This window comes from Hyperolius riggenbachi, chromosome 3 (assembly GCF_040937935.1).
Source record: "Hyperolius riggenbachi isolate aHypRig1 chromosome 3, aHypRig1.pri, whole genome shotgun sequence".
NCBI classification, from domain to species: Eukaryota; Metazoa; Chordata; class Amphibia; order Anura; family Hyperoliidae; genus Hyperolius; species Hyperolius riggenbachi.
The window spans coordinates 362,393,189-362,416,573 of NC_090648.1; positions in this window are offsets into that span (position 1 = coordinate 362,393,189).

Sequence of the window (23,385 nt, forward strand, 5' to 3'; positions counted from 1 at the left end):
TGGTTTCAGCTCAGTTCAAAGTCCAAACAAAATGGCTACCACTTGTTCCTCAAAGTGGCAGCAGCTCTCATGAAGGTGGAGAATGGAGGAATGAGGGAGGAGTCCCTCGCAGGCACTTTTGAACAATGTACATATTTGGGTGGAGTCTCAAGTACAGCCCAGGAGTTGGACAGGGGCGGTTAGCTCCCTGGATGGATTCCCCATGCCCACCAAATATGACGTTTGTCATATCTCGGCTTACGCTTTCCGCACACACATGACCATCACATATTCATATACCTCAGAATATGCCAGTTCAGATGATACCAAACTTGATTAGGTTATAGGATTCAGTTCCTGAGAAGTTTAATAACTGGGTTGTAGGGGCCCCAGGCCCCTCTCGACTGGTATCAAGAGATTCAGCAGGACCCTACGGATCCAATGATACTGCTCTCATAACTACCCTATCTACGGTATTCTTTGAATAGGCAAAAAATCATATAATACCTTTATCTGCATCTGCTCTTAGCGGTGCCAGTCAGTCTGTGGGTAGCAGGTTGTGAATGGGCCTCCTGCTGTGAGTAGCTTCCTGGCTCTCACTGTATGAAAAGGGCTCACCAAATGGTGGGCAATTGACATCTGCCTGAGGTCATTAAAAAGTAAACATTCCCTTGGACACAAGCATGGCCCAAGTTAATTAACAAATCAAAAGACATCCTGCACCTAAGTACTGCTATCTCTCTGCTGAGAAAAGAGAGAGCCAAGATTGACTGCAGATGCTCCTACACAACCAATCTTGATTCTATGGATCTTAAGTGCAATCGATGCAGAGAATCGATTGTGATCGCATGTTCTGCACGGGCGGTTCAAGGACGCGGCTGCGGTCACGCAACCATCTGTCACAGATTGCACCAGCATTAAAGGGATTCTGAAGGGATTTGTTAAAGTTTGAGAAGTCTTTTGCATATATGACCTGCATAGCACTACAGTCTTTGATGCAAGCTCTTTGGTGTGAATGCCAGGTATCATGTTTGGAGGAAACCAGGCACCGCTCATCACTAGGTCATTACCATCCCTACAGTAAAGCATGGTGGTGGCAGCATCATGCAGTGGGGAGGTTTTTCAGCGGCAAGAACTGGGAGACTAGTCAGGATATAGGGAAATATGACTGCAGCATTGTACATAGACATCCTGGATGAAATCCTGCTCTAGAGCCCTCTTGAACTCAGACTGAGGCAATGGTTAATCGTTCAGAAGGACAACGACCCTAAGCAAAAAGCCAAGATATCAATGGAGTGGCTTTCAGACAACTCTGTGAATGTCCTTGAGTTGCCCAGTCCAGACTTGAATCCAAATGAACATCTCTGGAGATATCTTAAAATGTCTGTATACCAACACTTCCCATCCAACCTGATGGAGCTTAAGTGTTGCTGCATAGTGGAATAGGCAAAACTGCCAAGGATAGATGAGCCAAGCTTGTGGCATCATATTCAAAAAGACGTGAGGCTGTAATTGATGCCAAGGGTTTATTGACAAAGTATTGAGAAAAGGCTGTGATTACTTATGTACATGTGATTTCTAAGTTTTTTTTATTTTTAAAAAAAAATTTGCCAAAACCTCCAGTAAAGTTTTTTCACAGTGTGATTATGGGGTGTTTTGTGCAGAATTCTGAGGGAAAAAATGAATTGAATTGATTTTGGAATAAGGTTGTGACATCACAAAGTGTGGAAAAAGTGATGCACTGTGAATACTTTCTGGATGCACTGTATGTGATAATATAGATGAGGGAATTGGGACTGTAGTTTTCAAACTTGTTTTCACAGAATTTGCTGCCAGAACAAAAGATGCCAATTTTGTGGCAAAACTAATTTTATCAAAATAACTAGATCTATCTAATCACTATGTCTTACCGTGCAGCCAATCGGGAAGTTATTTGACAGACTGCCTTTTCCATGATGCCCCTGGTCGTTTTTAATGGACAGGCAGATGATACTGGTAGTGTGTGAATGGAGAGACTGTTTTCAGTGAGGTTTCTGGTGTTCAGTGAATAACTGACTGCACTACCAGTGATGCTGCCTGTTTACTGAATACATGGGTTACATTAGAAATGTACATTAGTGATGTCACTTTATTCTAATGAACGGATCCATTGCATGTTCAGCTTTATTGGGCCTCTACAGATCGGCTTTTGTGTCCGTTAATTTATTGCGCTATAAGGAAGCCTAGTAAATAGCTGAATACACAAAAAGTGCACAATATATATTACAGAATGTTTACCAATACAAGAGGCTCATAGTTTCAAAGTCACGCCATGAGATATCACAAGAACAAGGGCAAGTTGGTATGTCCTTCCCTTTTCTGGCATGGAAAATCCTTCTGTCTCAGCCAGTGTGTATTGTCACATGATGTGAAGTTGGCAAGGTGGAATACTCTTGGTTTTATCTTTAGCTACAGCAGTGATACGCAAAAACCTTGCTGTCCACTGCATTGTATATATCACGGAGAAAGCTTAAGACCCATGTAAAACAGGCAGTACAAGTTTATATTAATGCGGACTAGGCAACCAAAGCAATTTATTGGGGCTCAGTGGGGACCAGGGGACTCCCAATGAAATGGGCTAATGGGTAATAACCTTACCTATAGCACAACAGTTAAATGACTTCCCCCGCCCCCCCCCCCCCCCCCCCCCCCCCCACACACACACACACTGCTGGAGCTTGTTTATATTATAGGCAATTGCCTATTACCACTTCTCTGGTAACCCAGGGTTCAGATGTAATATAGCTGGTGCCTCAATAGCCAGAGTTCATCTATACTATAGATGAATTCCAGTGCCCAGATTATCTTCTTGGCCTATAGCAGCTTCCAAAGTACCAGGCACGTGGTATGCACATTTGACCTGATCTGCCACCAGCACTCATATCCAGCAGTCATTATCCACATAAGCAGCAAAGGGTGAATCTCACCTGGTGCCAGCATCCACTGCCATCATTGTTCTCTCTGTCACCTGGAGTAGCTCGGGCTGTATACACACACATACACAATGATATGCATTTGAGTGTAAAGCCTAAAGAAAGCTCACTGACGAGCAGTCATAAAACCCCTTATGGACCAGACACTTTTTTCCCATGCAGCTTTAACGGTTTATTGCTCGGTCATACAACCTACCACCTAAATGAATTTTACCTCCTTTTCTTGTCACTAATACAGCTTTCTTTTGGTGCTATTTGATTGCTGCTGCGATTCTTAGTTTTTATTATATTCATCAAAAAAGACATGAATTTTGTCAAAAAAATGATTTTTTTAACTTTGTGATAAAATTTGTCAAATAAAGTAAAATTTCTGTATACATTTTTGTCCAAATTTATTGTGCTACATGTCTTTGATAAAAGACAAAACAAAACCATTCCGTGTATATTTATTGGTTTGGGTAAAAGTTATAGCGTTTACAAACTATGGTGCCAAAAGTGAATTTTCCCATTTTGGAGCATCTCTGACTTTTCTGAGCACCTGTCAGGTTTCAAGAGGTGCTAGAATAGTCCAGGATAGTATAAATACCCCCCAAATGACCCCATTTTGGAAAGATATCCCAAAGTATTCACCAAGAGGCATGGTGAGTTCATAGAAGATTTTATTTTTTGTCACAAGTTAGCGGAAAATGACACTTTGTGACCAAAAAAAAAATAAATTAAAAAAAAAAGTTTCCATTTCTGCTAACTTGTGACCAAAAAAAAAAAAAGAAATCTGCCACGGACTCACCATGTCCCTCTCTGAATACTTTGGGATGTCCACTTTCCAAAATGGGGTCATTTGTGGGGTGTGTTTACTGTCCTGGCATTTTGGGGGTGCTAAATTGTAAGCACCCCTGTAAAGCCTAAAGGTGCTCATAGGACTTTGGGCCCCTTAGCGCAGTTAGGCTGCAAAAAAGTGTCACATGTGGTATCACCGTACTCAGGAGAAATAGTAGAATGTGTTTTGGGGTGTATTTTTACACATACCCATGCTGGGTGGGAGAAATATCTCTGTAAATGAGATTTTTTTTTTTTACACACAATTGTCCATTTACCGAGATATTTCTCCCACCCAGCATGGGTATGTGTAAAAATACACCCCAAAACACATTATACTACTTCTTCTGAGTACAGTGATACCACATATGTGGCACTTTTTTGCACCCTAACTGCGCTAAGGGGCCCAAAGTCCAATGAGTACCTTTAGGATTTCACAGGTCATTTTGAGACATTTGGTTTCAAGACTACTCCTCACAGTTTAGGGCCCCTAAAATGCCAGGACAGTATAGGAACCCCACAAATCACCCCATTTTAGAAAGAAGACACCCCAAGGTATTCAGTTAGGAGTAAGGAGAGTTCATAGAAGATTTTATTTTTTGTCACAAGTTAGTGAAAAATGACACTTTGTGAAAACAAAACAATAAAAATCAATTTCCGCTAGCTTGTGACAAAAAAATAAAATCTTCTATGAACTCACCATACTCCTAACAGAATACCTTGGGGTGTCTTTTTTTCTAAAATGGGGTAATTTGTGGGGTTCCTATACTGCCCTGGCATTTTAGGGGCCCTAAACCGTGAGGAGTAGTCTTGAAAACAAATGTCTCAAAATGACCTGTGAAATCCTAAAGGTACTCATTGGACTTTGGGCCCCTTAGCGCAGTTAGGGTGCAAAAAAGTGCCACACATGTGGTATTGCCGTACTCAGGAGAAGTAGTATAATGTGTTTTGGGGTGTATTTTTACACATACCCATGCTGGGTGGGAGAAATATCTCTGTAAATGGACAATTGTGTGTAAAAAAATCAAAAAACTGTCATTTACAGAGATATTTCTCCCACCCAGCATGGGTATGTGTAAAAATACACCCCAAAACACATTATACTACTTCTCCCGAGTGCGGCAATACCACGTGTGGCACTTTTTTGCACCCTAACTGCGCTAAGGGGCCCAAAGTCCTATTCACAGGTCATTTTGAAGCACTTGGTTTCAAGACTACGCCTCACGGCTTAGGGCCCTAAAATGCCAGGGCAGTATAGGAACCCCACAAGTGACCCCATTTTAGAAAGAAGACACCCCAAGGTATTCCGTTAGGTGTATGGTGAGTTCATAGAAGATTTTATTTTTTGTCACAAGTTAGTGGAAAATGACACTTTGTGGGGAAAAAAAATCAATTTCTGCTAACTTTTGACAAAAAATAAAATCTTCTATGAACTCACCATACACCTAACGGAATACCTTGGGGTGTCTTCTTTCTAAAATGGGGTCACTTGTGGGGTTCCTATACGGCCCTGGCATTTTAGGGGCCCAAAACCGTGAGGAGTAGTCTAGAAACCAAATGCCTCAAAATGACTGTTCAGGGGTATAAGCATCTGCAAATTTTGATGACAGGTGGTCTATGAGGGGCCGAATTTTGTGAAACCGTTCATAAGCAGGGTGTCCTTCTAGATGACAGGTTGTATTGGCACTGAAGTGCAGGAAGCGCAGGATGTTCTCAAATCGTGACCTGGACATGGCAGCAGAGAACATTGGCATGTGATGTATTGGGTGCATAGACCAATAAGACCGCAATACATTATTTTTGACTAAACCCATGTTAAGGAGAAGGCCCCAAAAAATGTTACGTTCGGAATCTTGGAGTGGCTTCCACCGAAAAGGCTGGGCATAGTAGCTTCTTGGTTTGGCGGTTGCGTATTGTGTGGCATAACGGTTAGTCTCAGCCACAATTAAGTCGTACCAGCAGTGATCAGAAAAAAAAATTCTGTCACTGCGGTGGGACGGGTGAGGGTTTAGCCAGGTGATCAGAAGCCTGCAGGGGAGCAGATTAGGGCCTGATCTGATGGATAGGAGTGCTAGGGGGTGACAGGTGGTGACAGGAGGTGATTGATGGGTGTCTCAGGGGGTGGTTAGAGGGGAAAATAGATGCAATCAATGCACTGGGGAGGTGATCGGAAGGGGGTCTGAGGGGGATCTGAGGGTTTGGCTGAGTGATCAGGAGCCCACACGGGGCAAATTAGGGCCTGATCTGATGGGTAGGTGTGCTAGGGGGTGACAGGAGGTCATTGATGAGTGTGTCTCAGGGTGTGAATAGAGGGGGAATAGATGCAAGCAATGCACTGGGGAGGTGATCGGGGGTATCTGAGGGTGTGGGCGGGTGATTGGGTGCCCGCAAGGGGCAGATGAGGTTCTGATCTGATGGGTATGATGGGTAGCAGTGACAGGTGGTGACAGGGGGTGATTACTGGGTGATCAGTGGGTGATTAGAGGGGAAAACAGATGTAAATAATGCACTGGGGAGGTGAACAGAGTGGGTCTGGGGGGCTGAGGGTGTGGGCGGGTGATTGGGTGCCCACAAGGGGCAGATTAGGGTCTGATCTGATGGGTAGCAGTGACAGGTGGTGACAGGGGGTGACTGGGTGATTGATAGGTGATCAGTAGGTTATTACAAGGGAGAATATATGCAAGCAATGCAGTGGTGAGTTGATCAGAGCGGGTCTGGGGGGCTATCCAAGGGTGTGGGCGGGTGATTGGTTGCCCGCAAGGGGCAGATTAGGGCCTGATCTGATGGGTAGCAGTGACAGGGGGTGACTGGGTGATTGATAGGTGATCAGTAGGTTATTACAAGGGAGAATATATGCAAGCAATGCACTGGCGAGTTGATCAGAGCGGGTCTGGGGGGCTATCCGAGGGTGTGGGCGGGTGATTGGTTGCCCGCAAGGGGCAGATTAGGGTCTGAGCAGTGACAGGGGGTGATGGGGTGTTTGATGGGTGATCACTGGGTGATTAGAGGGGAGAGCAGATGTAAACAATGCACTTTCAGAGGTGATCTGAGGGTGGGTCTGCGGGCAATCTGAGGGTGTAGGCGGGTGATCAGGTGCCCACAAGGGGCAGGTTAGGGTCTGAGCTGATGGGTGGCAGTGACAGGGGGTGATTGATTTGTGATTGACAGGTGATTACAGGGGAGAATAGATGTATACAGTACACAGGGGGGGGGGGGTGTCTGGGGAGGATCTGAGGGTGTGGGTGGGAGGTGGACAGGAGCCCCCAGGGGGAAGTGTAGGACCTAATCTAAAAAATAGCATTGACAGATAGTGACAGGGAGTGATTGATGGGTGATTAGGTGGGTGATTGGGTGCAAACAGGGGTCTGGGGGGTGGGCAGGGGGGGTCTGAGGGTGCTGTGGGCGATCAGGGGTCAGGGGGGGGCAGATCAGTGTGCTTGGGTGCAGATAGGGAGGGCTGCAGCCTGCCCTGGTGGTCCCTCGATCACTGGGACCACCAGGGCAGGAGGCAGCCTGTATAATATGCTTTGTATACGTTACCGGCAAAACCAGAAATCGACCAATTCTAGAATTGCCCGGCCGTTTCTAGAACTGGCCGATTTGATGTCGGCCAAAGTCCAAAATGCTGGGAATTTCTGACATTGGTCGGCCAGTTCTAGAAATGGCCAAAGTCAGTTGGCCAAAGTCCAAAACGCAGCTGCTCTGCTGCGGCAGTCAGGTGAGACGGGAGAGATCAAATTACAGTGGTGATTAGTCACAGATGAGGGGGGGATGCATGGCTGGGGGGGTGCTTTGCTGGGCGCTATGCATGGATGGAGGGGGGGGTGGCTTTGCATGGCTGGGGGGATTTGCCGGGCACTTTGCATGGCTGGGGGGGATTTGGTGGGCGCTTTACATGGCTGGGGAGGGTAATTTGCTGGGCGCTTTGTATGGCTGGGCGGGGGCGGAGGGGTAATTTGCTGGGCGCTTTGCATGGCTGGGGGGGGGGGGGATTTGCTGGGTGCTTTGCATCGCGGGGGGGGACTTGCTGGGCGCATTGCATTGCCGGGAGGGCGGGATAGTTTGCATGGTGCTTTGCATGGCTGGGGAGGGGAGAATTTGCGCGCTTTGCATGGGTGGTGGGGGGGGGGGGGATTTGCTGGGCGCTTTGCATGGCTGGGGGGGGGGGATTTGCTGGGTGCTTTGCATGGCTGGGGGGATTTGCTGAGCGCTTTGCATGACTGGGGGGGATATGCTGAGCGCTTTGCATGACTGGGGGGCTTTGCTGGGCACTTTGCATGGCTGGGGTAGATATGCTGAGCGCTTTGCATGGCTGGGGGGCTTTGCTGGGCACTTTGCATGGCTGGGGTAGTTTTGCTGAGCGCTTTGCATGCCTGGGTGCTTTTCATGGCTGGGGGGATTTGCAGTGCGCTTTGCATGGCTGGAGGGGGGGGGGGGCACCCTGCGCTATTTGCAGACCTCAGATCAGAGCGGCGGAAAGAAGCAGAGCAGCGCGCACACTACCCGCCCTGACCCATACACTTCACATGCGGAAGTGAGCAATGACGACACTTCAGCATGGAAGTGTATGCGTCTTGAGGGTCGCGTGTGCGGTGCTGCTCTGCCTCTCTTTGCCTTTCCGATCCGGGTCGTCCTGATGTGAGGTCTGGCTAGCGGCAGCGGGGGAGGAGAGGTGAGCAGCACTTCGGGACTTGGCCGGCCACACTTAGCCAGAATGCGTTCTGGTCGGCCAAAGTCCGTAGGGAAAGTTTATTTTGAACACTGGCCGCATTAGCCGGCCACTTTTAGATTTGACCGGCCAGTACCCGAAGTGGCCAGACGGTCGGCAAGTGGTTAAAAATGTACTTTCAAATAAAGTAAATACTTTACATCTACGCTGTTCTGTCAGCCCTCCACACCCCACCCCTTTTGCATTTCACCAGAACACGTTGGTAGCCCAGCAGGCAGTGGCGTAGCTAAGGAGCTGAGGGCCCCGATGCAAGTTTTACTATGGGGCCCCCCCAAGCACTCTATACATAACAATTGATACGGCGCACCAAAACCTGCCAATGGCAACTACAGTGTCAGGGGTGCAAGAGGGGGATGGGGAACAGTGTGTTAATGATTACTACTATTCAAAGTATCTATAGAAGTGATTATTATGAGCACAGGGCCAATACAGAGCTAATACTGTAGTTGAGGGAGGGCCCTTCGGGACCCCTCTGGCCCAAGGGCCCCGATGCGGTCGCTACCTCTGCACCCCCTATTGCTACGCCCCTGCCAGAAGGGTAACTATGCATCTGTACAGTCTCAGCCCATCAATGTTAGGCGGTCCTGGGGCTGCCACCTTCCCACCGCCTATCGGTGTTAAGTGGGCGGAAAAGAGTTAAACTATGTAATAACAGGGACAAATTGGCAAATAAAATATGTGGGTTTTTACTTACAGTAGCATGTATTATTTTACAACTATAATGGCTGAAAACTGAGAATTTTTTTCCCATTTTTTTTCACTTTTCCTGTTAAACTGCATTTAGAATAAAATAATTCTTAGGAAAATGTACCACCCAAAGAAAGCCTGGTCCATAAGGGTAACAACCCCTCAGTGTTTAACTAGTTAAAATATTTATATTCAGTAAACTATTTTATATTTCCAGTTAGCATCGTGACATGCAGTTTTTCTAGTTGATCTATGGTCATAGAGTTTTGAAACGTCTTATTTTGTGGACGCTGGTTACAAGTTTTCACTACGCATATATGGTTGGACACAGCACCTCTGCATTTTCTTTTTGTACAACTGGTATTGTTTAAAAATAAATATGGCAGCCCCCATAATCCTCTCACTTCAGGTGTCCTTTAAACGTTCTGCTTACTGATTGCAAAGCATGTGGTTAGCTTGTACTGTACTTCTTGATAGATATTACAAATACTGGTTACTGTAATTAATATATGACATTAATGACAGATGTTTGGGCTAGAAGCTGAATAAATTCACAGCATCAAAAGTGCCTATGTAACTTCTACATGCCATACTGCTCTAGAATCTCCTGCTCACCTTGTGAAGGCTTCTATCACTGCATGAATTGTCAAGAACATGTGAGTCATCTAATCCAATCCATTCCAGGAGCATTATCATAATGAGGAGTGATAGAGGGAGACCATGGCTGGAGTGCAGCCAGTGTTTGAATACTGCCTCATAAATTATCCAGCATGTAGCGCTGGTGAGGGCAGACTGAGCTCACAATGTGCTGCTATGTTATATTACATCAAGGAGGCATGGCCAGTTCAAGCATTAATGGGGCCTGGGGGCTAAGGTAACCCTGGGCTCCCCCTAACCACCCCCTCAGCACAGCAAATTCACCCCCAAGCTGCTGGATCCCCTGTGCTGCTGGACCCCCTGTGCTGCCGGACCACCCTTTAATCTACTGTGCTCCCCAGGCCCCTGCATGACCAGCATTGCAACTCACCTGGCCGGTGTGCCGCTCCGTCCATGCTTCCCATCTTCATCCTGCTGTCTGCCTCTTCTGTGTAATAATAAATAATGTGTAATGTAATTGTGTAATAACATTATTATTATTTATAAAGCGCCAACATATTCCGTGGCGCTGTAAAATGTAAGAAGACAAACAAGGGATACATAATGATACAGAAAATGATATACATCAAATATGACCACTGACAAAATACAGAACTGTTGATTACAATAGCAAATTTAACATGATGTCTATCAGAGTGCAAGCAATTAAATGAATACCATTCTAAGACACAAATGGGTGAGAGCCCTGCCCTTGCGAGCTTACAATCTAAAGGAATGGGGTGGAAACAAGAGGTGGATCACTGAGAAGAGGCAGGCAGTAGAGATGGCCCGAACTGTTTGCTGGCGAACCGATTCGCGTGAACTTCCGTGGTTTGCGTTCGCGGTGAACCGCTAATTATATGCGAGTTAGACTCGCCCCCTACTACTTCATTAGGCTCAACTTTGACCCTGTACATCACAGTCAGCAGACACATGGTAGCCAATCAGGCTACACTCCCTCCTGGAGCCCCCCACCCCTTATAAAAGGCATGCAGCGTCGGCCATTTCCCTCACTCGTGTGGCTGCAGTAATTAAAGAAGGGAGAGTTGCTGCAGAGACATAGGGCTTAGTTAGGCTCTTGTTAGCTTGCTCTTGCTGATACTTCTAAAAAACACCCCTCAACAGCTCTTTTGAGAGCTAATGCTGTTCTTGTGATCTATTTTTTTTTGTCCCACTGACACTTACATATACAGCCCTGTCAGTCAGTCGCAGCTGGCCCTTGGCCCCTTGCTAATTCCTACTGTGCCACTGCCAGGCCCAGCACATTCAGTGCCTACCTTTTCACTGCACGTGTGTGACAGGCAGCTGCACATTTGTAATACCAATCACTGCATACCTGTTCATGTTTACTGCACCTGCATGACAGAAGCGTGCAGTGTTATATACCAGTCACTGCACCTGTTAACGGTACCTGTGTGTGTGAGACAGCTGCACATTGTATTGATACCAGTCACTGCATACCTGTGCAGTGCACCTACATGACCACACGCAGTGTTATATTATATACCAGTCACTGCACCTGTTCACGGTACCTGTGTGTGTGAAAGCTGCACATTGTATTGATACCAGTCACTGCATACCTGTGCAGTGCACCTACATGACCACACGCAGTGTTATATTATATACCAGTCACTGCACCTGTTCACGGTACCTGTGTGTGTGACAGCTGCACATTTGTAATACCAATCATGGCATACCTGTTCATGTTTACTGCACCTGCGTGGCAGAAGCACGCAGTGTTATATACCAGTCACTGCACCTGTTCACGGTACGTGTGTGTGACAGCTGCACATTTGTAATACTAGTCACTGCATACCTGTTCAGGGTGTGTGTGTGTGTGTGTGTGTATGTGTGTGTGTGTGTGTGTATGTGTGTGTGTGTGTGTGTGTATGTGTGTGTGTGTGTATGTGTGTGTATGTGTGTGTATGTGCGCGTGCGTGCGTGCGTGTATGTGTGTGTGTGTGTGTGTGTGTGTGTGTGTGTGTGTGTGTGTGTGTGTGTGTGTGTGTGTGTGTGTGTGTGTGTGTGTGTGTGTCAGCTGCACATTTGTAATACCAGTCCGTGCATACCTGTTCACTGCACCTGTATGACAGCTGCACATTGTATTGTAATACCAGTCACTGCATACCTTTCACTGCACCTGTGTGACTGCACATTGTTTTAGTCAAGTCAGTGCATACCTTTCACTTCATCCCCCGATATGGACAAAACCACAGGCAGAGGCAGACCCAGAGGCAGGCCACCCGGCAGGTCTGTTCGAGGTCGTGCTGACATTATTATGTGCAGCCCTAGACCAAAGTACAGTGCTCAGAAGAAAGCACTTCCCATCAACTCCCAAGATTGTCAGGACATGGTTGACTATTTAACACAGAACACCTCATCTTCCGCAACCACCAGCGCTACTCCAAGCACCACATCCGCTACATTTGACATTTCGCAGGGGTTATTTGGTGGGGAATTAACTGATTCACAGCCATTATTGTTACAACAAAATGAAGGCGCTAAGCAAGTTACACCACCTCATATGTCTGAGATAGGCGACACTATGGACTTAACGTGTGAGGAGGAGGATGATGATGATGATGATGATGATGATGATGATGATGATGATGATGATGATGATGAAGTACCTGCTGTTGGTGCAGTTTTAGAGGTGTCTGATACAAACAAAGCTGGGGAGGATGATTATTATGATGATGATGATGATGATGATGATGATGATGATTATGATACGGATGTCACGTGGGTTCCCAATAGAGGAGATGAGCAGGGGGACAGTTCAAAGGGGGAGTCAGAGAGGAGGAGGAGGAGATGAGTTCCTGAAAGAAGCAGGGGGAGCTCGTTGTCAGAAACAGCTGGTGGCAGTGTCTGGCACCTTGTATCGCCACCTATGGACAGCCAGCCAACATACCCTTCAACGTCAGCTGCTGACACCACCATAGTGCCATCACCCCGGGGCTCAGCGGTGTGGAAATGTTTTTGTGTGCCTCAGATGAGAGCAATGCCATCTGTTCTCTCTGCCACCAAAAATTGAGCCATGGAAAGGCCAACACCCGCGTAGGGACAACTGTCTTATGAAGGCACCTGGAGAAAAGGCACAAACTGCAATGGGAAGACCACCTGAGGAAAAGCAGCACACAAAAAGCAAAGCCACCCTCCTTCTCCTCTTTCTCCTTCAGGTGCATCATCTTCAGCCGCTTTCTCCCTTGCACCTTCACAATCACAGCCACCCTCCTCCACTCTGCCTCTCACCTTGAGCAGTTCCTGCTCCTCTGCCCACAGCAGCAGCCAGGTGTCCGTGAGGGAAATCTTTCAGCGGAAGAAGCCAATGTCTGCCAGTCACCCCCTTGCCCGGCGTCTGACAGCTGGCTTTGCGGAACTGTTAGCTCGCCAGCTGTTACCATACCAGCTGGTGGTCTCTGAGGCCTTCTGAAAATTTGTGGCCATTGGGACACCGCAGTGGAAGAGACTAGGCCGCAATTATTTCTCAAAAAAGGTGATACCCAAACTGTACCGTGAAGTTGAAAGGCAAGTGGTGTCATCTCTGGCACACAGCGTTGGGTCAAGGGTCCATCTGATAACGGATGTCTGGTCTGCCAAGCACGGTCAGGGCAGGAACATCACTAACACAACCCATTGGGTCAACCTGGTGACCGATGGAAAGCAGGGAGTACGTGGCTGTGCAGCGGACCTAGTTGTGACACCTCCACGGCTTGCAGGCAGGCCTCCTGCCACCTCCTCTTCTCCTCCTCCTGCTACATCCTCTTCCTTGGCTGAGTGGCAGTACAACTCTACTGGTGCTGCGATCTCCTCTCCAGCTACACAGCCCCAGCTCCCCAGGGCCTATGCTGCATGCCAGGTACAACGGTGTCACGCCATCTTAGACATGTCTTGCCTCAAAGCGGAGAGTCACACTGGAGAAGCTCTCCTGGCTGCTCTTAACAGGTGGATCAGTGGCTGACCTCACACCAACTGGAGATTGGCAACGTGGTATGTGACAACAGCAGCAATCTCATTTTGGCTTTGAATTTGGGAAAGTTGACACATGTACCCTGCATGGCACATGTGCTGAATCTAACAATTCAGATATTTGTGTGTAAGTACCCAGGCTTACAGGACGCCCTGAAGCAGTCTAGGAAGGTGTGTGGGCATTTCAGGCGGTCTTACATGGCCATGGCACATATTCAGCGGAGAATCAACTTGCCGGTGAACCGCTTGATTTGCGATAGCCTGACTCGATGGAATTCCACACTCCTGATGTTTAACCGCCTGCTACAACAGGAGAAAGCCGTCAACCAGTATCTCTACAACTTCAGTTAAAGGACATGCTCTGGGGAGATGGGGATGTTCTGGCCAAAGTACTGGACACTCATGCAAAATGCCTACAGGCTCATGTGGCCATTTGAGGTGACAAACATGGCGAGTCGTAGTGAAGGTGCCACCAGCAACTTGATCCCATATGTTTTCTTCCTGGAGCGTGCCGTGTATAGTGCGGTGGATCAAGCTGTGGAGGAGCGTGAACAGTAACAGGAGGAAGAGTTGTGGGATCAATTCTCAGCAGAACCAGATGTTTTCTCAACACCTGCGACAGCACAGTGGGGGGTGGGTGGGAGGAGGAGGAGGAAGAGTTGCGTGGGGAGGTAGAGTCAGATGAGGAAGGTGTTTTTTTTAGGAAGAGGCAGAAGAAAAACCGCAGCAGGCATCGCAGGGGGCTTGTGCTGTTCAACGTTCCTGTGGTATTCTTCGTGGCTGGGGGAGGAGGAGACCTGACATCACTGAGGAAAAGCAGGAGGAGATGGATAGTGCATCTGCATCCAAATTTGTGCAGATGGCGTCTTTCATACTGTCCAGCCTGTTGAGGGACCCCCGTATAAAAAAAACTCAAGGGGAATGAACTGTACTGGGTGGCCACGCTACTAGACCCTCGGTATAAGCACAAAGTGGCGGAGATGTTACCAACTCACCTGAAGGCAGTACAATATACAAGCAAGCAGATAAAAGAGCGAGTGCACACCAATGCCTTCAAACTTAACTTTTCAATTATAACAGCGGTGCAACATCCGGATGAAAAACAGCTTAGATCTGTAGTATTAAGGAGAGAAAAAGTAATATCCAGGAGCTACTCGCCATAGTTTACTTCAGTAAAAGTTCAACCTTTAATGCAATTCTTCCAATAAAACTTGTTACCAAGGTAAAAGACAAAAACAGCAATACTTATCACCTGAAGGCAGAAAGGATGCAGCACGTGCAGAACAAGCCGGCAACTATGCTTTACAGTGCGTTTAAGAGTGATGTCACGGCTCAACGGAATAAAAGGTACCACTGCCAGTAATCCTTCTCCCATGTTAAACTCTTATTTTTATTTTTTTTTGTAATAAAACTTTTTATTGAAATTTTTTTCCAAACAGAAATAAACAGGTAAACATATAGACAAAGTCTAGAAACATCTATCGTCCATAGTGTAATGGACTAATTGTCTGCAATATTTCTTATAGGACGTTATAAGTGCATGCATAAAGAACTTACAAATATTGCTTCCAATTCACTTATAAATTTAGTGCAATATGTTGACTCAATAGCTATTAAAAAGACTGATGACTAAGAAAAGAGACGATAGTGAAGAAAGACAGACAGAAAGAGTAAGAGGAAAGAAAAATAACAGAGGAAAACAAGTATAGGAAAGGAAGGTCTTGGTTGAAGACCCTAAGTGCAAAAAGAAAAGAAGAGAGGAAGAAAGAGAAAGAAGAAGAAAGAACAGACAAGGTTGCTTATATTACATGGCCACTCCTCAATACTCATATCATAAATATGAATGAGTCAAGAGCTTATTATAGGATTAGTCCACAACAGCAAGCTCACTAAGGGCACATATGATCACATCCTCCTCCAAGGGAGTACCGCCCACCTGGAACAGGGGCCCCATTGTTCACATTGAAACCTGCCTCTTATGGCGAAACCCCAGATAGCAAAGCTTTTGCTTCATCCGACTCTCTGTAAGTATACCAGACCGCCCACTTTTTAGTGAATGCTTCATTTCGATCATGAGCACTATGAAACAGATCATCCAATCTACAGATCTCATTCAATTCAGTAAAAGTCTGGGAGATAGTCGGGATGTTGTAGCTTTTCCAATTACGTGCAATTAACAATTTAGCTATAATCATTAATGTCCCAGTTAAGTTTTTCTTAGCTTGAGATATTTTCCCTGGATATAGATTCAGTAAGGCAATTGTTGGTTTAAATGGGAGGTTTTCGGAGTACAAAGAGTTGTTTAAATCAAATATTACTTTCCAAAATTTCTCTATCAATGGGCAGCCCCACCAGATATGGAGATAAGTGCCTATATGTTGTTGGCATCGCCAGCATAAATCTGAGTCACCCCTTCCAAATTTAGCAGTCAGGTAGGGGCATCTATACCACCTTACTAGAATTTTGTAATTCCGTTCCTGGAAGGAGGAGGAAATGGAGGATTTATGGGTCAGTAGGAAAATTTTTTCCCATTGCTCATCTTTAAGGTTTTCTCCTAGGTCAGTATCCCACCTTGAGGTAATACGAAGGAGACGGTCCGTGCTAGAGGCACATACTATCTCGGAGTATAGAAGGGAGATTTTATGTTCTGTATTTAATGTAGGGGAGCAAAGTTTTTCAAAAGAGGTAAGGCCCCTATGTATGTTGGATTTAGGGGAGAGGGAGCTATAGAAGGATCTTAATTGCCTCCAGGTGAGCCAGTTAATATCAGGTCTATTATTAGGATTGCCAAGATTTTCCCACTGTAAAATATCATTGGTTCCCACTATATGGCGAACCTGAGGCCAGAATTCTCGGTCCCACCCCAGGAAGGAGTTAGTATGGAGACCTATTGAGAGGTGAGGGTTGTCCATTAAGGACATGAGGGGGCTTGATGTCGTGGATAATTTATAAGTGTCTCTGATCAAATCCCACCCCTTTAGAATTACTTGTGGGGCGAGAGCTAGAAGATCTTTTCTAGGTCTCGATTTTGGCTTTATCCACAGCAGGGCTCTTGGGTCCCTTTCTGAAAATGTTGTGTCTAGCAGTACCCATTGTTTAGATTGTCTACACTGGAACCAGTCCACTATCTGTGTAAGGAGAACTGCATGATAATATGCACGAATATCTGGGAAGCCCATTCCTCCTCCTTGTTTAGGACGGCTAAGTAATTTTGGGTGAATGCGATGTGGCTTCTTATCCCATATAAAATTCAAGAAGCTTCTATGGATCTTCTGGAGAATGGAACTAGGTAACCACACTGGCAGGGCCTGCATGACATAAAGAAGCTTCGGCAAGACATCCATTTTCAGAACACAAATTCTGCTGGACCAAGAGAGATGTAATGATCTCCAACGTTCTAAATCATTGCAAAGTCTAGATATTAATGGCGGAAAGTTGAGCTGAAACAGGTCATTGGGGTTTTTGGAAATAAACACCCCTAGATATTTAAGTTTAGTGTGTTGCCATTTAAAGGGGAATGAGGCTGACAAGTGCTGAACCACCTTTTCTGGAAGGGTTATGTTGAGCACTTCAGTTTTTGATATGTTGATTTTAAAATTGCTTAGAGCACCATAAGCTGTCAATTCTTGTAGTATATGTGGGAATGCTATGTTGGGGTTAGAAATATAAAGTAATAAATCATCAGCGAAAAGGGCCAATTTAACTTGTGAATTTCCAGATTGAATGCCCTGAATGGAGGAGTTGCTCCTAAGTGCCACTGCTAAATGTTCCATACATATTACATATAAAAGGGGGGATAAGGGACAACCCTGCCTAGTACCGTTCCTAACCTTAAAGGCATCCGACAGGGTCCCATTGATCTTTACTCTGGCCGAAGGGTTACTATATAATGCCATTACTCTTCCCACAAATTTTGAACCAAGTCCCAATTTAAGTAATGAGCCCTCTAAGAACTGCCAGTGGACCCTGTCGAATGCCTTTTCAGCGTCGACTGAGACCACACAGAGGGGTTTACTGATACGTTGGGCTCTGTGAATAATAGAGATTGTTTTAAGGGTGTTGTCTCTAGCCTCTCTCCTAATCACGAATCCTGTTTGGTCATTGTGTATGATTTCAGGAAGAAGGGGCTTCAATCTTTCTGCTAACATTTTCGAATAAAATTTTAGATCCAAATTTATAAGTGAGATAGGGCGATAATTTGAACACAGGGAGCTATCCTTCTCTGGTTTAGGAATTACAGTAATATGTGTAGTGAGGGCCTGTGGAGGAAAGTTTCGTTCACTGGAGATATGATTGAATGCTGATAACATCAGAGGAGACATCATTATTCCAAATTTCTTATAAAAGGAGCCTGTGAATCCGTCCGGGCCGGGACTTTTACCTGACTTAGTAGCTTTAATACATTCCATCAATTCCTGACTGGAAAAATCCTGATCTAATTCTTCTTGGAGTTCAGGGGGGATGGAGGGAAGCTTATTCTTTGTCAAATAAGTGTTTAGACTACCATTAAAATCCTGAGGGCGCGTTTCACATAGATCATTCTTTAAATTATAGAGAGATTCATAATAACATTTGAATGTGTCTGCGATTTCAGATGTTTTGAACACTTTAGTACCATTTGATTTTGCAATAGAGAGAATATTTGAGGTACTAGTCCTTGGATGTAAATAGCGGGCCAAGAGTCGTCCACATTTACCCCCATGCTCATAGATCTTCCCCTTAAGCCGCATCCTATCAGATAGTGATTTTTCATCAAGTCTAGATAATAGACTATGTCTAATGTTTGAAAGTTCTACCTCTTTAAGTGGAGATGGGTTTCTTTTAAGGTCATCTTCAAGTGTGGCCACTTTGAGAAATAGTGCATTTATCTGTGCCCCCCTCTCCTTTTTAATCCTAGAGCCATGGGAGATCAACGTTCCACGTAAAGTGCACTTAAGAGCTTCCCATTTCATGCTTGGGGCAGTTTCATCATTACTGTGGTCTTGGATAAAGAGTTCTATGGTTCGTTTAATATCAGATACACATGTGGGATCCTTAAGTAAATTATCATTGAGTCTCCATGTATATACAGAATTTCCGGGCTTTCCTAATATAAATGAGCAATGAACCGGGGCATGGTCAGACCATACCCTGTTCCCTATCGAAGTCTGCATATTTCTATCTAACAGAAATTGGGGGACCATAATATAATCTATACGGCTATGTGATCTATGAACATGGGAGTAGAACGTGTAGTCCCGCTCATTGGGATGTAGAGTTCTCCAGGAATCGACTAGAGAATGGGAGTGCAATTTGTGACGTATTTGGGATAATGCTTTAATAGGAATCGGTGACTTCTGGGATGAAGAATCCCAACGGGGATTTAGGCAGAAGTTGAAATCTCCACAAAGAATAATATGGCCTTGTGCAAATGGAGTCAGTTTATTGAGGTAGGAAGAGAGTTTCTGGGTCTGGTTTTGGTTAGGGAGGTATATGTTAGCTATAGTATATTTAACATTATCTATTGCAATATTTATGAACAGATATCTACCCATTGGATCTGATAACATATCTATGAAGGAAGCTTTAAAGGATTTATGGAGGCCTACAGACACTCCTTTGGATTTCCCGTCTGGATTGGGGCTGTGAAACCATCTATCAAACCATCTAGATTTGATGTTGGGTATGGAATCAGCTCTAAAATGTGTTTCCTGGAGGGCTAGGATGGAGGTTTTTTGTTTATGAAAGTGATAAAGAACTTGGGACCGCTTCTGTGGGATATTAAATCCCTTGACATTAAAAGTTGTAATAACACACTCTGCCATCTAAAAGAGAAAAGGGATATGGAGAATGGAGAATCCACCCCAGCTTGCCATTATTGGACGGCTCATGGAGTGCAGAGGAGAACCTGGGTAGGTAATCAGGAGTGTCAATATTGAAGAAATAGATACCAATATCTGTTATAAGAAGGAAAGGACCTACAGGATAGACAAACAAGAACAAAAACAACATATACATAGAGAATTGTGGTACACTAGTACCATTCTCCCTCCTTCTCCTATTTTGATCAGAAACAATTCGTGCACCCTCCAGAGTGCTAGTGATAGCACTCTCGGTAGGAGCTCTGATCTGGGAGATGTGGGAACACAGGGCGAAGGTGCTCCCCTGCCTCGCCATCGCATATATAGAGGATAATGACAGCTCAATTAACACTTCTCATTACTTAATAAATGTACCATATACCGAATAGCTAGGTTGTCATTTAAACTCTAAAATATATTAAATGAAAGGGACAAAGACCCCAATAATCTATACTAATTTAAATCTAGGAGCCTTTGTAAGGCTGTCCCCGGTTTTCAGATAATATGGAGATACAACAGAGACTGGGCCCCCCTTATAACCAACCAATAAGATGAGGTATTGCCCGAACTTTTGTGATGCTCATATAAATTCCTGCATACATTATAAATACAATATAGAGCTGCGAAGGGCGTCCCCCATCCCTCCCTCCCCCCCCTCAAACTATGGAGGGGAGAGAGGGGAGGAGAGAGGAACTAATCCCCCCCTCTGGATGGAATAGAACTCATGTATTAAAGACATATATGTGCAGATACTCCCAGCCCATGAACCCATCATACAGTGCAGATATATAAATGCAAACGGTTCTAGCCAGAATCAGACACAATTAGCACTCTATATCTGCAGATTGGAAGTCATCAGCAATGGGTAAGCCTGTCATAGAGAGATAAGCGATTGCTGGATCCAGATAAAGACTGTGGGTAATTGCAATGATGAGCATTTTTGCGATAGGAGTACCCTCAGGCCCAGAGGTCAGAAGGAGTCCCCTCCGCTTCTAAATGCTGAGCTGAAGTGATGTGCAATCTTGCGATATAATTAAATCCAGCTATAAGGGCTGAGAAAGATCTACGCCAGTCCAGAATGGTGAGCACTCTCACAGTTTGGAGTGATTCTAATCGTTCTATTAACAGAGTTCTGCTATGATCTGTCAAAGAATTTCCTTCTTGTATAAGATCACAGCTTGGCTCAAAGCAACTGATAGAACTGAATGGGTAGTTAGTCTCAGCGTTCTCCAAAGGGGCAAGGGCCCGTATGTGGTCAAGCATACTCTGTGGTAAGGAAAATGACCAAAGGTATTCTAAACTCTTATTTTTTTTAAAGAGTTTTCAGTTCCGCTTTAAGAGTGACAATCAGCTCTTTGAAGACTTACCTCAATTACCAGTAAATGGAGACCCAAAGCTCTTTTCACTTGAATGGAAACCTACTTCAGAAGCGATAATTAATCTGATCACCATTAGAAAAAAAAAGTCTTCTTTTACTTTTAGGGCCCATTTACACTTGCTGATCGCAAAACGCTAGCACTTGGCGTTTTTTTTGCGATTGTGATTAGCGCTTCTATAGCACTGAAATGCGATCGCTGGGAAATCACCTGAAAATGGTGCAGGCTACGTGTTTGTGTTTAGCATTTTTGGCCGATTTGTGGCGATTAGCGCAAATTGACCAAGAATGGGCCCATAGGATTTCATTACACTAGTGCTTTCAAAAGCGCTAACGTTTGAGCGTTTTGCCAAAATCGCCGGCAAAATGCTCAAGTGTGAATGGCGCCTTATTGCAGTAACAAAACACTTGAAAGTGATTATCTGTACTAAAAGTTGTAAATGGGTATTTGAAAAAAAAGAATCTTTTACCTTCCACTCTGCCCCACTGAAGCCAATAGCAGTCGCCACTTTTGAAATTGTAGACACTAAAACAGATTTATTACTACAACTGCATGCAAAACTGGAGCAAAAGTGCAACGCTGCAGTCCGTCATGAATGGGGCAGCCAGAATTATCTACTCCTCCCATCACTCCAACACTGCGGCTCCCTTCTGTAAATCCCTCCACTGGCTTCCTATCCAGTCCAGAATCATATTCAAGATACTGTGTTAAGCCTACAAATCTGTCCACAAAACCTGTCCAACCTACATTTCCGATCTTACTAAGAGGTACACACCTAGCTGCTCACTCCGCTCCTCCAATGAACTTCGCCCCCCCCCCCGCATCACCCAGTCCCATACACCCCTCCAGGATTTTTCAAGCTGCTGCTCAAACACTGTGGAACTCCCTACCTCCCCAATCTTCAGGAAGGCCCTCAAAACGAACCTTTTCACTATGGCCTAACCCCCTCACTGGTGCTCTAAACCCATAGCTGAACTCTGGTCCCCTACCTTTTGTGTCCCTACCTTTCCCTCTAGGTTGTAAGCCTATGGCAGGGTCCTCCTTGTGTCTACCTGTTCACGCACCTCCATTACTGTACACCCATCCTATGGATCTGAGTAAACTCTTGAGTGAACCCTACTTGCCTAAACTCCATGCTCCCATCCAGTGACTGACTAAGCATTACCTTGTACTCCTACTGTGCTGCGTGATCTAGTTTGTATGTATTCCTGTATTGTTTTATTGCTGTATGTCACCCCTAAATATTGTCTGTAACCCTAACTAATGTCCAGCGCTGCATAATATGTTTGTGCTTTATAAGTACAATAAATACATTTACACCAATTTTTCTCTAGTATTTTATGCAATTTGGTTGGTAAATCTGCTCACGCTGATCGCCATGTTATAAATAGCATGAACACAAAGGTAATGTGTATGGGACGCAAGTGGAGACGAGTTCTAATCGGCGACTGCTTATTACTTTATGTATGTGGAAATTTTCAGGAAAAAAAGGGTTCAGTTAAGGCCCTTAACCACCTCGTGATTTTTATGATTTTCATGATTTTTTGGAGCGATGGTCATTTCCGCACTCTTGTGATGTGGGTACAGGCACGCAATCTTGTGGACGTTTAGCAGCTTGTGGCAATAATGACCATGGCAGATTGGATCTTTAAAGTGGACCTGAACTCAGAACTTCCTCTCTTTTTTAAAAGATATGCAACAGCATAATAACCTTTAAAGAAAAAAATTTCTTTGTTAAAGCTGATAAAAATCCTGAAGTAAATCTGCACTTTCTACTTCCTGTAGATTAAGAATCAGATTGATGTTAGCAATCCGGTTTTATGATCGATTCTGATCAGATTAGTTAGAAATTGCAACTGTTCACAAACTAAAGGCAGTGGTCATTTATACTATTTACTGCAGGACAAACAATAGCAAGCATGATTCCTCAAGGTCAGCAGAGGTTAGAGCAGTGTGCTCAACAATAAGGCCACATACACACATCAGACCATAGTCTTTTGAAAATGAAAGATCACAGACCAATCTTACCACCCTTCATGTAGTATGAGAGCCATACCTACACAGTCTTTTCTATGGAGCTGAACTCCCCATCAGAAAAAAATCTTTGCAAGATGCTGCACACAAACATGCTGCACACACTCAAAAGATCTGTAGCTGCAAAAGATCTGTTCCTTGCCAAAAATCCATTCCTGCAAATTGCAATGATAGTCTATGAGATCTGCAGATCATCATACACACGATTTAACTGACATTCATCTGCAGATCAGATCCACCAGGATGGATTTTCAGATCTGCGGATGATTGCTTGATCTGCAGATGAATGTCAGTTAAATCATGTGTGTATGATGATCTGCAGATCTCATAGACCATCATTGCAATTT